This window comes from Phaseolus vulgaris, chromosome 11, assembly GCF_000499845.2.
Source record: "Phaseolus vulgaris cultivar G19833 chromosome 11, P. vulgaris v2.0, whole genome shotgun sequence".
Classification (NCBI taxonomy): Eukaryota; Viridiplantae; Streptophyta; class Magnoliopsida; order Fabales; family Fabaceae; genus Phaseolus; species Phaseolus vulgaris.
In genome coordinates this window covers 38,435,867-38,452,837 of record NC_023749.2, presented here as the reverse complement: position 1 = coordinate 38,452,837, position 16,971 = coordinate 38,435,867, and the positions used below count along the sequence as shown (strand labels likewise).

The following is a 16,971-nucleotide window of genomic DNA, read 5'->3' as shown; positions in this document are numbered from 1 at the left end:
GAGCTTGCTTGAGTCCATAGAGGGCCTTTTGGAGTTTGAACACATATTCTGGATGTTGATGGTCTTCAAAACCTGGTGGTTGTGAGACAAATACCTCTTCATTTATATAGCCATTTAGAAAGGCACTCTTCACGTCCATTTGAAATAGCTTGAACCCTTTGATGCATGAAAAGGCAAGCAGCAGTCTAACAGCTTCTAACCGAGCCACTGGTGCATATGTCTCATCATAGTCTATTCCTTCTTCTTGATTGTACCCTTTAGCTACAAGCCTAGCCTTGTTTCTGGTGATCACTCCATGCTCATCCATTTTGTTTCTAAATACCCATTTTGTTCCAATAACATTCATCTCAGGTATTCTAGGAACAAGAGTCCAGACCTCATTAAGAGCAAACTGATTCAGTTCCTCTTGCATAGCTAAAATCCAGTTACTGTCCTTGAGAGCTTCCTTCAAATTCTTGGGTTCAACTTGAGATACAAAAGCCATTGCTTCACAGAAATTGTTCAAGGATTTTCTAGTTGACACTCCTTTCTCAATGTTCCCAATGACATTATCAAGGGTTAAGTCTCTTGGGGTTTTCCACTCTTTTGGCAAACCTGCAGCTGCAGTAGATTCTTGTATAGCATGTGTATCAGCAGTATCAAAATGAATCGATTCATTTTGATTTAAAACAGATTTAAATTCATTACTGTCAGGTTAATCAGCAGCAGTTTTAGATACAATGTGATCAGTTTCATCAAAAACAACATGCATTGATTCTTCTACTATAAGCAGCCTTTTATTGAAGACTCTATATGCATGACCATTCAAAGCATAACCAATGTGCACACCTTCATCAGATTTAGCATCAAACTTACCAAGATTTTCTTTGCCATTATTCAATACAAAACATTTACACCCAAATACTCTAAGGTGACTCACACTAGGTTTTCTGCCCTTATACAATTCATATGGGGTTTTCTTAAGAATTGGTCTTATTAAGGTCCTATTTAAGACATAACCTGCAGTATAAACAACATCAGCCCAAAAATACTTAGGAAGCTTAGATTCATTTAACATAGTTCTAGCAAGTTCCTCTAGTGATCTATTTTTCCTTTCAACTACACCATTTTGTTGGGGTGTCCTAGGGGCTGAAAAGGTATGAGCTATCCCATGCTTCTCACAGAACCTCTCAAACTTAGCATTTTGAAACTCTCCCCCATGATCACTTCGAATAGATTTTATGCAGCAAACATTTTCATTTTGCATAATTTTTGTTAATTTCTTAAAGGCAGAATAAGCATCATGTTTATGTGCAAGAAATAGAGTCCATGTAAATCTAGAGTAATCATCCACAACAACTAAGGCATACAAATTTCCAGCCAAGCTAGCAACTCTGGATGGACCAAATAAGTCCATATGTAACACATCCAATGGATTTTTTGTAGAGACAATATCCTTTAACTTGAAAGAGGATTTGATTTGTTTACCTTTCACACAAGCATCACAAAGCCTGTTATCCTGAAATTTAATGTTAGGTAAACCAGAAACTAAATCTTTAGATTTCAATTTATTCAAGTGATTTGTGTGTATGTGAGCTAACCTCCTGTGCCACAACCAAGACTCATCACTTCTGGACAGCAAGCACTCATTTAAAGAGTTAGTTTCCATGATATTCAACAAGTAAATGTTATTCACTCTCTTACCAGTAAACAGTGCCTTACTAGATGAATTACTTGAGATTGTGCAGCCACTTGACTCAAAATTCACTTTGTATCCTTTGTCACAAAGCTGACTTATGCTGAGAAGACTATGTTTAAGTCCTTCTACATACAGCACATTCTCAATGTTTGTTGAATTCCCTGTTCCAACAGTTCCTCTGCCCAAAATCCTCCCTCGGTTATTATCATCATAGGTCACATGTCCTTCTGCTTTGAGCTTTAAGCTGGTGAACTTTGTAAGATCTCCAGTCATATGCTTGGAACAGCCACTGTCCAAGTACCACTGGTTTTTCTTGCTTCCAATTGATTCAGAGCTTGACTCCTCATCCTTCATCATGAAGCACAAATTATTCTCCTCATCTTTTGTTGAAGAGCTGCTACTTGAGGATACTTCATTTTCCTCCCATGAGATGTAGGCTCTTCTTCCTTTGTTCCTTTCAAATTTCTTGCTGGCAGATTTGTCCCTTGTTTGATTGTCTGGACAATCTGTTTTGATATGCCCTGTTTTGCCACATCCAAAGCAAGTATATTTAGAAGAATTTGAATCATTGGGTTTAGGATACCTTCTTTTCTGCTGGTTCCTATTTTTGCTTTTCTTCCTCAGGAATTTGCTGAATCTTTTTGTAAGAAGGCTGATTGTGTCATCATCTTCAGCATCTTCTTTTTCTTCCTTGATCTCATCCAATTCAGTTGCTTTCAGTGCAAGCCCTTTGGGTTTTCTCTCTGTTGTTTCCTGCTCTTTAAGTCTTTTAAGCTCTAGCTCATGCTCCATCAGCTTTCCAAACAGTGCAGCAGTTTCCAATTTTGACAGATCACGGCTTTCAGAGATAGCTGTCACCTTTGGTTGCCAGCTTCTGTCGAGGCACTTCAATATCTTTGTGTTGAGCTCCTCTCTGTCAAATTCTTTTCCCAAGCCAGTGAGATGATTCACAATGTGGGTGAATCTCTTCTGCACATCAGCAATGCTCTCCTCGGGTTGCATTCTGAACAACTCATATTCTTGGATGAGTGCATGTTTCCTTGACCTTTTCACATCTTCAGTACCTTCATGAGTCACTTCTAAGACTTCCCACATCTCCTTAGCTGACTTACATTGAGATATCCTGAAGAACTCATCCATTGTCAATGCAGAGGTTATGATGTTCTTGGCCACAAGATCATGTTGAGCCTTCCTCCTTTCGGTCTCATTCCATTCTGATCTTGGCTTTTCCACTTGTTCATCCTTGACAACCTGCATTGGCACATAAGGTCCATTGACCACAGCTTCCCAAATTAATGCATCAATGGATTCCATAAAAATTCTCATTCTAACTTTCCAAAATGCATAATTCATTCCATTAAACATAGGTGGTCTATTAACAGCAGAACCTTCAGCAAAAAGCACATTGAACTCAGACATTATTACAAACAAACTTGATTAAAATACAAGTCCTAGCTCTTGATACCAATTGTTGGGTTTAATAGTGCCAAAGTTCAAGAGGGGGGGGGGGTGAATTGACCTTTTAAAACTTTCTCGCAGAAACAGTGTTTAACACAGTTTTACAGAAAATAAATCGATTTATGTTAAAATGAACAGATTTATTTCAGCACTGTTTTTGTTTGAAAAGCTTTTAATTCAGCAAGGTTAATCACAAGATTATACAGTGAGAATTTCCAGATGCACACACACAGATATCAGATTTGAAAAACAGTGAAACACAAAACAGGAAGCTTCAATTTCAAGCAAGTGATTAAGGTTCAATTGATAGTATGCTAATTAATTGAGTGACCTTAGCAAACAACCTGTTCTAGTGGCTTTTAACAGACTATGAGTGTTCTTCTTGATGTAAAGCAATTTTCCAGAAATTAAGAACAATGAATCACAGAACAGCAAGCTTCAACTTTAAGCAATTTGTTTAAGGTTCAATTGATAGCATTGACAGTTTCTTAAGCAGCCTATCACAGTCAGTCTGTTCAAATGGTTTTTAGCAGATTGTATACGTTCTTATCAGATTCAAACACCTTTTTCAGAAATCAAGAACAGTATGCACAGTGCCCAGAAAGAACAGATTTATTTTCAATTGAACAGATTTATTTCTTTGCTGTTTTATCAATTATGCAGAAACGAAATTGCAGAGAGAGAGAGAGAATGAACACAAGCAATTATACTGGTTCACTCAACCTGAGCTACATCCAGTCTTCACCAACAACAGGTGGAAATCACTAACACACAGTACAACCAAGTACAATTCCCACTGTTCTTGAAACCTACAAGAACTTAGGTACTCTTGCTGAAAAAACCTATTTCAGCATACACACACACCCACTCTTCAAGAACACCTATCAAGAAGAGTGTTCAACCAAACTATTACAAGAAAGAGATGTGAAACGACCACACCTGATTGAGGATACACAGATCTGCCTTAAACCAGTAGGCAAGATTGCTAGAACGATAGCTGCACCTCACACCAAGCTTTTGGAACCAAACCAAGAACAAGCACTTTGTGATTTTTGAAATCTTTGAAGAACAAATGCTAATCCTTTGAAAACACTTAACTCCCTGCTGTCAAAACTTGTTTTTTTGCAAATGTATTAACTGTTTGAATCGTTGTTAAGCTCAGAAACAAGTTTGCATTTTATAGAAAGCCAACTTATAACAGAATTTTGAAAAACAGTTAAAGCTGTTATAAAATGAACAGATTGAAAATAAAATAAACTGATTTATTTTCAAAAGCAGTTAGAGAATCTGTTAAGTGAGGAGACTTAGTCAACCATTCTGGTGCTGAGATAAAACTGAAAAACGTTTAAGCTTGACATGGCACCAGAGGCAAAAAGAATCTATTCATTTACAGATGAACATATTTATTTTTCAAAACGAAAACAGAGAAAGTTTAACTATTTGAAACTCAGTCGTTTTGAAAAGAAGAAGACTTAGTCAAAATACCTGATGCACAAAATCAAATTTTTACAAGACTTTAGCCAAGGCATCAGTGAAAAAATGAATCTGTTTATTTAGAAAAGAACAGATTTATTTTTATGCAGTAAACGTGTTTTTGTGTAAAACATGTGAAAAACAGTTTAAGAAAACTTATGCTTGTTCTTATCACATGGCCAGTGGTTATGAGGTGAGTTACTCAGCAAAAAGCCCACTTTTAGACAACCTCTAAGCACTAACTAAGACATACTTAAAGCAAAGCAAAAATACATGAAAAGTACATAAAAGTCTTCATCAAAACACTACATATAGGTCTTCATCAAACACAATCTTGAAGGGTCAGCAACCATCTTCAACAGCTTTTTCCATTTCTCCTTCTGCGTAACTTAGGGCTTCGTCAATCGTCGCAACGAACCTTCATTCGTTCGCTTTTCATCCTTCTCCCACAATCGAGTCAGCCTCTGCGAACCCTGATCATTTTTCCTTTTCTTCTTCCTTTGCAGCTTCGAGAATGACCCGCTCAAAGATCACCCCGAATCCTCCTCCTTCATCGCGACACCCCTCTTCTCAAGCACTTATCCCACCGCGAGCACGCGGTGCTTCATCTTCCCAGGCTGAGAGGCCTGCACCTTCCCGCCCCAACCTGGCCCAGGCGACTCCACCTACCGCCGGAGGAGCCCCCGTTCCCCTGCCAGACTTCAAAAAACTCTACCCCTGGGCCAACTCGACCCTGTTGAGGGAAACGTCTTCCGTGAACACTGCTGGAGCAGTCTTGCGATTGACAAAGGGGGATGAGCCTCACCAAACATTTCATAAGGAGCACGATGAAAAGATGATAGTGCTACCTTGCCCCCCCGATCTGCCCGTTTGTGCCGACGATAAGGTGAGCGCTGAAGGGCCCTTCTGCTTCGTCTACACAACCTTATTCAAGAAGGTGAAGCTCAAGTTCCCTTTCACCCGTTTCGAAAGGGAGCTCCTTATCGAGCTCAACATCGCCGCCGCCCAGCTCCATCCCAACAGCTGGGCGTTTGTGCGAGCGTTCCAAGTGATGTGCGACCATCTAGGGTTACCCGCATCCGTGGATGTATTTCTATTTCTCTTCGAAGCCAAGCACCCAGGAGACCGCCTGTGGGTTAGCTTGAATGGGATTGCTGGGAGGTCAATCTTCGCCATCTTCCAGCAATCCTATAAAGACTAGAAAGGGAAGTTCGTCCAAGTGCGCCCTAACGACAAGGACGCCTCCCTACTCGACGGCTTCCCTTTGTACTGGGTGGACAAGGGGAAGAAAGAATCCAAGAGCTGCTTCAGGAGACCCAGAAGTCCTGATAGCATGGGAGCGTTGGACAGAGATCTCTGCCTTTTCTAGAAAAGGGTGGCGGATGCCAACATCACTTTCCTTACCACCACCCTGATCTGCTTCGAATTCTACGAGGACCAAATCGAAATTCGAATAGGTTAGAACATTTAAACTGTTGTTTTAATACTGCTTCTGTTTAACTGTTTATGGGCGTCTTGTGCGTTATGCGCAAGACTTTGGTTTTATTTTTCTGCACCGATCATCTGCTTTGCTGCATACTGCCTTATGCACTTATTTTCTCTCTGAGTTAACCCATGCATTTTCGTTCTATGCAGATAACATGTTGGGCAAGGGTATGCTCGCTGAATTGAGGGCGCTCGCCTGAACCCACGGGCTGGCGACGGGCTCTCAAACAGTACCGAATTCGGTGGTGGAGATCGCCGTTGCCCAGGGTCGATTGCCACCTAAGGGCCCAGCTCCCTCCGATGTCCAGCCCGCCGCCCAACATAAGAAGCTTGTCCTCAAAAGGCCTAAGAGGAAAGCTCCCCAGATAGTCCACGAGGAGGAGGAAGAAGATGACGAGGTCACCGAAGATGGCCTCGTTACAAAGAGGAAGAGGGTGGCACCTTCTTCACCACCTGCCCCACCTCCTCTTCCAATCTCAACACCGCCATCCACGCCTGCTCCACCTCCAACAATGCCATCTCCACCAGCTCCCGCTTCCCCAGTCCAAGCCATTCCGTTGGCAACTGCGCCACCCGCGGTCGAGGCCGCCGAAGACAATTTCTTGGAGGACCCCCCAAGCGCCTCCACGCCATATGTATCAGCTGGAGGGGGTCCTCCTTCTAACGCCTCAGCTGCAGATGTCGCTCCAATCGGGGATGAGGTTGCCCACACCTCTCCGATTCTGATCACAGAGTCCCCAACGTCGCCACCACGAGCAGAAACACCCACTGAAGAACCAACTAAAGAGGGTGGCGACGGAAACCAACAACAGGCCCCACCAGCGCCTCTCCAAGCAGCAAACCTCCCTCTCGAGGTCACGAGGATGTGGGAGCCTCTATCTGCTAAGCTGAAGACGATAGCAGAAGACATTCCCGCCATCATAACTAGGGCGGTGCAGAGCTCCACCAGGAAGCTCCAGGACGACCTCTTCAACCTTAAAACAGAGAACAGCACCATGAAGGTTGAGGTGGAGAAGTTGTCCTTTAACCTGACGCTCGCGGAGATTGAACACTCCCGAGTAGAAGACGCAATGAGCACCGAGCTCAGATTGGCGCGCAAGGAGGCCACTGATCTCCGCCATAAGGTGCAGCAACTGGCTCAAGAAAAGATTGAACTGGAGAGCAAGATTGTGCCTTATCGCGTCAAGGTGGCTGACCTGGAGGCTCTCATAAAAACTGACGCCGCCAGGGTGAAGAAATTGGAGCAAAGGTCAGCCGACCGAGAGACCCTCCTTGGAAAGGTGGAAAAGGCGAGGGATGACGCCATGGCTGAGCTCGCTGAAGCCAACAAGGAAAAAGGGGAGCTCGCTGCCAAATTGGGACAAGCGCAAGCAGAATCCAAGAAGGTTGTTGAAGACCTTCTCCAGGCTCAAGAAACCAATGAACAACTCAAGAAGCAAGTTGAAGAGCTAGAGCAGCAGAATAAGGAGCTGGAAGAACAGACTGAAGATCTCAAGAAACGGATTGAGGAACTTCAGAAGCAGATTGAAGAACTCAAGCTGAATTCTGCTCAAATTCAGGCTGCTGGATTCGAAGCTGCGCGGGAACAATTTGCCTGCTTGTTCCCCGACCTGGACCTCAGCATGGTGTCACTTGATAACGAGGTAGTGGATGGATAAAGTGGTTCTCGCTGAAGACTAATCGATTCTCTCCATCTGCTACCTTCGTGCCTTTCCCTTGTATATAATTCTGTAATAAACTCGTATTTTCTTGTACACGTATTTTTGAGCTGATACTTTACTTAATGAAATTACTTTTGCATTTCTTCTTGTAACCTCTTCGTCTACCTTTAACTTTCCTTGCGTGATTTACGTCGAAGAAATAACTTAGTAATCTCGTAGGCACGATCTTGTACTTAGCCGTTTCGAACCATCTCAACTTCGAATAATAATCACATTTATCAACTCGTAAACTTAAGGCAATGAACCTTAGCGTAAAATGATACTCCAAGCAATGGACTTTAACTCAACCCCTGGCTTTATGACGTCGTTACACCCGATCTGCTTCATCAAACGGGTCTTTGACTTCTCGCCATTGCTTGAACGTTTCCTGGTCGCCAGAGACTCTTGGCGACACCAGCTTCTTCCTGCCTTCACACCTTGGCCATTGCTCTTTCATCTGGGGGTAGAGGCGCCTTTCGGATCCTTCTTTACCTCCTTGTGCTTCAGAGCAAGAGACCGGGTGGCTAGGCGTTCTCTTCGAACCTACCTTAGCCACCCTCAGAACTTCTTCCACCCTCTACACCATACCTGAACTCGTTCGAGACGAGAAGGATTTTATCTTGCCTGAACTCGCTCATAGGCGAGAAGGTCTTTAACTCGCCTGAACTCGCTCATAGGCGAGAAGGTCTTTAAATCGTGCCTCTACATTGCCCCAGGGGTTACATCTCCTCCCCCCCAGAAACACTGAGGACTTTTCACTGGTGCCTCTACATTGCCCAGGGGTTACATCTTCTCGCCCCCAGAAACACTGAGCACTTTTCGCTCTTCCTTACCTGCACTCGCTCAGCGACGAGGAGGTCTTTAACTTGCCTCAGGACGCGCGAGGGCGTTGAGGTCTTTTAACTGGTGCCTCCGATCGCCGAAAGACGATGAGGACTTAAAAACTTTACTTGATGCCTCCAATCGCCGAAAAACGATGAGGACTTAAAAACTTTAACTGATGCCTCCGATCGCCGAAAAACGATGAGGACTTAAAACTTTTTAGAAAGCATGCAATATATCTTTAACTCGCCTTGAGTCACGTACAAGTGACAAGGTCTTTCTTCAAAACTTTTCTGAAAACAATAGGCACGCAATCTAAAACAACTTGTACTTTGAAAACTTCTCTTTATTGGGTGGCCTCATTAAAAACCCTCCTTAGGGAAAAAAGAGTGCCCCCTTCAAACTGTTTTAACAGAGACATTGTAATGTAACTTTGTGTTTATCTTTACTTACAAAGTTCTCAACTGTAATACAACTTCAGGTGCGTGGCGTTCCAGGTGCGAGGAATAGCCCCTCCTTCCAATGTCTCTAAGCGGTAGGCGCCGTTCCCGAGCGCCTCGGTTATTCTGAACGGTCCAGTCCACTTGGGTGACAGCTTATTCTCCATCTCGTACTGGTGGGCTTTTCTCATCACCAGGTCGCCTTGGCATCACCTTCGAGTTGTACCTTCGTTCAATCCTTCTCTTCACCGCCTCAGCTTTCAGTCTCGCCTCTTCCCTGACCTCATCCAGTAGGTCCAGGTTCAGCCTTCTCTCTTCATTCGAGTCTTCCTCTACAAAGTTCCGGAATCTCGGTGAGCTCTCCTGGATCTCTACTGGAATCATCGCATCACACCCATAGACCAAACTGAATGGGGTCTCATGGGTTCCTGACTGCTCGGTGGTGTGGTATGCCCAGATTATACAGGGCACCTCCTCAACCCAGCTTCCCTTGGCTTTTTCTAGCCTTCTCTTCAAACCTCTCAACAACACCCGATTAGCTGACTCCACCTGACCATTTGTCTGAGGGTGCTCGACGGATGCAAACACTTGTTGAATTCCCACCCCTTCGCAAAGCTTCTTCAACAGGTGGCTTGCAAACTGAGTCCCATTGTCCGACACCAAGCGCTTAGGCACTCCAAACCGGCACACGATGTTCTTCCACACGAAACCTTCGATCTTGTGTGCGGTGATCTGGGCCACTGGTTCTGCTTCGATCCACTTGGTGAAATATTCAATCGCCACCACCAAGTACTTCATCTGCCTGATCGCCAGCGGAAAAGGTCCCAGGATGTCGATTCCCCAGGTATGAAACGGCCAAGGGCTGTAGATCGACTTCAACTCCTCAGGAGGCGCCTTGTGCCAATCGGCGTGCTGTTGGCACTGTTTGCAACACTGCGCATACTTCTTGCAGTCTTCTCTCATCGTTGGCCAGTAGTAGCCTGCACGGAGAGTCCTCGCGGCCAAAGCTCGACCCCCGACGTGGCTTCCGCATATACCTTCGTGGAGCTCCGCCATGATTCTCGTGCACTTCTCGCCATGTATACATTCCAAGAGCGGGTGAGTGAACCCAAACCTGTACAGATCGCCATCAATCAGGGTGTACTTGCTAGAATTCTTCTTTACCTTCCTAGCCTCAGTCGGATCCAGTGGGAGAAGGCCATCTGCCAGGCACTGCTTGTATTGTGTTATCCAAGTGTCTGGCTCATGGGTAGCGCAGACCTGCATCACGTTTACCTTCTCTCCCCGACATGCTCTAATTCTCGGCGATCTCAGAGTTTCTTGCGTCAGGGACTTATGGCTTCTCGCTGCTTTCTCCGTCGACTTGCTTATCTGAAGGACCAGGTGATCTGCCACAAATGCTCTCGGCGTCTTCAGAGTTTCTTGAATCACCGTCCTCTGCCTACCCCCTTGCCTGAACTGGCGAGCTTAGCCAGCAAGTCAGCTCGGTAATTTTGCTCTCTGGACACATGCACTACTTCAAAGGAGGCAAAGGAACTCCTCAACTCCTGCACATATTCCAGATAGGCCGCCATTTGTGGATCTTTAGCCTGGAACTCGCCTGTTACTTGCCCTGTGACTAGCAGCGAGTCACTCTTAGCCATCAGCACCCTAGCTCCCATCTCCTTGGCCAGCAAAATTCCGGCGATCAGTGCCTCATACTCTGCTTGATTGTTACTGGCTTTGAAGGCGAATCTCAAAGATTGCTCGATCAGCACGCCATTGGGCCCTTCTAAAATGACTCCAGCACCGCTACCCTGCTGGTTCGACGATCCATCCACCGAGAGTACCCAACGGAAGCCGTCCCCTTCAACTCGTGTCGCCTCAAACGAGAGCTCGACCACGAAATCTGCAAAGATTTGCCCCTTGATCGGGCCTCGGGGCTCATACTTGATGTCAAACTCTGACAGCTCCACTGCCCATTTCACCATCCTTCCCGCAACGTCGGGCTTCTTCAAAACTTTCTGGATGGGCAGGTCAGTCATCACCAGTATGGTGAAGCTATGGAAATAGTGGCGCAACCTCCTCGTCGAAAACACCACAGCCAACGCAGCCTTCTCCAGGGCCTGATATCTCGTTTCGGGGCCCTGCAACACCTTACTAACAAAATAAATAGGCTTCTGAGCCTGATCTTGATCCTGGGCGAGCACCGCACTCACCGCCCTCTCAATTACAGCAAAATACAACCTGAGAGGGGTTCCCACCAGCGGTTTGCACAAAACCGGCGGGCTCGCCAGATACTCCTTCAGCTTGACGAAGGCTTCCTCGCACTCCTTCGTCCAGGCAAACTTGTTATTGCGCCTCAAGCACTGAAAATAGGGATGTCCCTTCTCTCTGCTAGCTGACACGAAGCGAGACAGGGCTGCCATCCGACCTGTTAGCTGTTGGACCTCTTTCACCGTAGCTGGGCTCCTCATCGCCAAGATGGCGGCACACTTGTCGGGGTTGGCCTCTATGCCTCTTTCAGTCAAGAGGAAACCCAAAAACTTTCCAGCCTCCACGCCGAAAATGCATTTCTCTGGATTAAGCTTTAATCTGAACTTGGCGATCGTCGTGAACAATTCTTCCAAGTCCGCGACGTGCTTGCTCTTTTCCGGCGAGGTCACGACCATGTCATCGACATACGCTTGCACGTTCCTTCCCAGCATCGGTGCAAGCACTCGATCCATCAGCCTCTGGTACGTGGCCCCCGCGTTCTTCAGCCCAAACGGCATCACCTTATAGCAATAGCACGACCTCTCCGTCATGAAGGCTGTCTTCTCTTCATCCATGGGATGCATGTTGATCTGGTTATACCCCGAGAAGGCATCCAGGAAACTCAGCAACTTACACCCTGCAGCACTATCTACCAGGGCGTCTATGCTTGGTAAAGGATACGAATCCTTTGGGCAAGCTTTGTTCAGGTCGGTGAAATCGACGCACATGCGCCATTTCCCGTTACTCTTCTTCACCAGCATGACATTCGCCAGCCATTCAGGGTACTGGACCTCCCTGATGTGGCCTGCAGCAAGGAGTTTCTGTGTTTCATCTCTAATCGCCTGCCTCCTTTCCTCGTTGAACTTTCTTCTTCTTTGTCGCACTGGTCTCACCAAGTTGTCCATCGCCAGATGATGGCACAAGAAGTCGGGATCAATCCCGGGCATGTCCGAAGCGGACCATACAAACGCGTCCAGATGCCGCTCAATCACCTTGGCGATCTGGTCCTGGAGCTCGACCCCCAGAGATCTTCCCAGCTTGAAGATCTTTCCCCCGATCTCTTTCTCGAGCCACTGCTCGACAGGTTTTGGCCTGGATTCTCTGGCGATCACCGCCCTGGCGATTCCCTGCTCTCTCGCTTCCTCAGGGCGATTCCGCGCCTCTTCCTCCTCCAGACCAGCATTCCCCTCTCCCAGCTCAGCGTCCACCATCTCCACGTCCCTTCCGGCGGTCTCTTCTGTTACCGTCGATCTGGGCTTCACACCGGGAGGTGGGGTGGTTGTTACATAACTCACTGATCTCTTGTTTTTCAGGCTATTCTCATAGCACTTTTTTGCTTCTTTCTGATCAGACTTGATCGTGATCACCACCCCCTCCATAGACGGCAACTTCACCTTCATGTGCCGAGTCGACGGTATAGCGCCTATCCTGTTAAGCGTGGGCCTCCCCAACAGGATGTTGTATGCTGAAGGAGCGTTTACAATGAGGTACTTGATTTTCTCCGTCCTCGAACCAGCCTCATCTGTAAACGTGGTTCTCAACTCAATGTACCCCCTGACCTCCACCTGGTCACCAGCGAACCCATATAGGCACCCTCCATAGGGCCTTAGCTGGTCAAGGGGCAACTCCAGCTGCGTGAAAGTCGGCCAGAACATCACGTCTGCCGAGCTTCCCTGGTCCACCAGAACTCTGTGGACCTTCCTTCCCGCCGTAATCAACAAAATGACTATGGGATCGTTGTCATGGGGCACAACGTCCCGAAGATCCTGCTTGGTGAACGTAATGTCCACCTCCGGCGAGTGATCTTCAAACATATCCACTGTCATCACCGACCGCGCGTACTTCTTCCTCTGTGATGCGGTGCATCCACCACCTAAGAAGCCTCCTGCAATGGTGTGGATTTCCCCGTGGATAGGCATCTCGTGTTGCTGGGCTTCTCCACCCGCTGGCTGGGAACTCGACGCTCCCCCCGTCCTCCTGTCCAGCAGATAGTCATTTAGGAACCTGCTCTTAACCAGATCATCGAGCTGATACCCTAAGGACAAACACGAGTCCAAAGTGTGGCCAAAGCCCTGGTGAAACTCACACCAGGCGTCTGGCTTTGGTCCCAGCACCTTGTCGCCCACCTTCTCAGGCGCTTTCAACCTAGCAGATATATTGGGAATGGCGATCAGGTCCGCCAATCCCATAACAAACTTGTGCTTAGGCGGGCGATTGTATTCCCAGCGTGCTGGTTGCTGGCGTCCTTGGCCCCTCCCCTTGTTCCTCCTATCATAAGGATGGCGAGTCCTCTGGTCCTTCCTGGCCGCCGCCGCTGTCTCCAGCACCCTTTGCGACTGGATCCTGGTCTGGGCGCGTGGCCTAGCGGGAGCCACGCTCCCTCTCTTCTCGGCGACCTCACTCTCGTCGGCGATGTGAGCCACCGCAAGTCGCCTGACCTCAGCAAACGTTGCAGGGTGAGCCCTGATCAAGGCCTCGCAGAATGGTCCTGGCAGCACGCCCTTCTTGAATGCATAGACCTGCATTTCTTCATCTTTAGCCGGCGATCTGACCATCTGCGCTCCAAAGCGATTCAGGTAGTCTCTGAGGGACTCTCCCTGGTACTGCCTTATATCAAACAAATCATAAGACACCCTGGGCGGTGCCTTGTTCACGATGTATTGCTCGACGAAAACCTTCGAGAACTGCTGAAAATTGGTTATGTGACCGTTAGGTAGGCTCACAAACCATTCCAACGCCGTTCCCTGGAGCGTGCTCACGAACATCTTGCAATACACGGCGTCTGACCCTCCCGACAGCATCATCTGCGTATGGAACGTGGTTAGATGAGCCTCTGGATCCTCCACGCCGGTAAAGACAGCCTTGACAGGGACCACGCTCGTAGGAATAGGCGTGTCAGTAATCGCCTGAGCGAAAGGCATAGGAAAAACACGAGGTGGCGACGACGGCGCAACCTCTTCAGCAGAAGAACGCCCTTGCTGCTCCTGAAGAGCTTGACGCAGCTCCTCAGTCACCTTGCTGAGCTCCTCATTCCTGGCGCGAGAGGCGACCAGGTCCTCATGCATTCTCGCCTGCTCTATGCGCGAGGCTTCCACAGTTGCCTGCAACGAACGCATCATCTCTGCCATCTGCGCCATGGTCATGGCAGCAGCGCCTTCAGCAGCGACGGGCGCAACTGGACTTGAACGATTGCTTCTCATTTTTCTCATGAAACTCAACGAATCACAGAATGCAGCGAACAACACTTACTTCAGCTACGATTGACTCAGCGATCGATCGGAAAAAACTGTGTGAAACTTCGCAAGAAAATTCAAGAACACCGCAACCTCCAAAGAAACCTGCAACTCCACCAGAAACCACTGCTCTTCCCACGGATAACTAATCGAGCGAAAGAACTCAACTCCACCGAACAAATTACGCGTAAACAGCAGGAAAACCTCCCTTCACCGATCGAAAACCCAAAGGAACGGTATAAAACGCGAATTCACCGAACAAATTTCAAGCAAACAGCGAACGATGGTTGCACCAGCACACAACCACGCAGAAAACTTCGAAAACCTTCAAGAACTCACGTTGTGGATGGGAGCAAGTTTTACACGGCCCCACGGTGGGCGCCTGATGATCCTGCCTATTGACCGGAACGCTGGAAACTGCCTCGTCAAAGGATCGACGTGCGCACCGCTTCAAACCTCCGTTCTTCTTCGAGATCCACCTCAAGAACCTGCAAAGGAACAGAACGGCGCCGCTGCGGCCGATCGCACTCCAACGCCCAAGTCAGTGACCGAATCACCAAATACTAAGAGACCAGGAACCGTGCAAATTCTCTCTCACAGTAAGCTCTATAACTCGCAAGCGTAAAGAGTGTAATCTGAACGCGCGTACCTCAGAAAGTTCGTTGAGAACTCTTATATACCCGGTTACTTTCTCTCTCCTGGCAGTTACAGACTTGGACACGTGGCTCGCATCTAGTCGTACACGTGCCTTCATCTGGAGCCTCCTTGACTTGAGCGTTGCTTCTACTCTCATTTTGCTAAGTTACTTATGCATGGTACTGCCCAGTGCATAGCTAACTTGGGAGCGCGATCTCTACTGGAATTGGCGAGTTAGGGTGCCTTCGTACACCTTCCCTGTGGTCTCGCCGGCCGCCTTCATAATCTGCACCACCTTCATCTCTAGCGATGTGCTTGCTCTGGCGATCTCCAATCACTAGGTCGCCTGAGTTTACCTTTGGCGACTTCATCTTTAACCCGGTGATCGCCGGTCCTGGTATGCTGGAGATCGGAACACGCCAACTTAATAACTGGCGACTTCACGAGCCCCCCGACTTCCTTCCCTTCTGCCAACCTGGCGCCTTGTCAACACGCCTATACTATAGCTGGATGCCACGTCATCACTTCCGACTACCAGGGCGGTACAGATATTATTAAAAAGTAAATTAATTTGTATGAGTAAATGTTACCTGATATCTAGAAGCATAACATGAATATATTTATGTTACAACTTTAATTAGATATTAAAATAAAAACTATGTTACATTCATTAAATGAGTATTTCAAAAGCAACTAATATGTTTTAAATAATGAAATATTATTTTAATGTAAGAAAAAAGTATTACATATAAAAAGTTTGACTCACGAAATATGTTATAAAGTAAATATTTAATACATTTATTTCTTACTAAAAAAATACATAAAATTCTTAATTGTCACTTTGTAAACTAAATATAACCTCATTTTCTCTTTTAACACTAATATAGTACTATAAATACGTGGATGACTTGAATCTTGAAGAAGTAAGAAATACTAGGGAGCCTAAGAAGGAGCAAAGTAAAAGAAGGCAAAGGATGACTTTAGTGAAGGTTGCTTTGGTAGCACTTATTTTTTCTTTTGCTTTGATAGCTTGTAATGGTAAGTTATTTGAGATTTTTCTATTTTAGCATTTGCTAAATTCTCTATTTGAATTTAGTTTTTTTTTTCAGTGATTTAAATTTTTTATACCTAACATGAATTTATATTATAACATTGGGATGTGTTTTTTTTAGGGTTTGCTTTAGATGAGGATACATGTAAGGAGAATGATGATTGCAAGGGAAAGTTAAGTTTATGTAAACATTCAGCCATTTGTGTTGATGAAGTTTGTAAGTGCAGGGCGCCCACACTATGGAAGGATGGTAAATGTACAAGTCCATCTGATTGTCCAGTCTGTATAACACCATGTGATAAGTATTGTGACACAGACACTGGTCTATATAAATGCTTCTGTCATTAAGTCTCACAAGTTTATCAATAAAATATCATTTGGAATTTACTTTCAATAAACAATATAAATTTGTTATAGTTATTATGCTACTGCGATCGGATTGCCCATAAGATGACAAAGATGGTCAGAAATTAGACCACTCACAATTATCATCAAGTCTTATGTTCCAGATATTCATTTCTTAGCGTGACAGGGCATGTTAAAGATCTCATTTTATGACACAAGTGGATGATTTCATAAAGTGAAGAATGCAAAGCTTAACACTCTCACACTAAAGAAAAGATCAACGAAAATAACTTACAACAAACACACTAGAAAAAACATAATAGTTTAGTTGTCTCCTACACTGGTTTGCATTGAAAGAAAATCATATAAAAAAATACATAAAATTCTACATTTGTACTATCAATAATATTTCTAA

General features: G+C 45.9%; 1 long non-coding RNA gene across 1 annotated transcript; it reads left to right on the top strand.

Annotated features, from left to right (window-relative positions):
* Positions 1-16,073: 16,073 nt before the first annotated feature.
* LOC137826226 (uncharacterized) lies at positions 16,074-16,631 on the top strand. The gene is made up of 2 exons (XR_011083433.1): positions 16,074-16,198; positions 16,333-16,631. It is a non-coding gene; the product is annotated as an uncharacterized lncRNA (long non-coding RNA).
* The last annotated feature ends 340 nt before the right edge of the window (positions 16,632-16,971 follow it).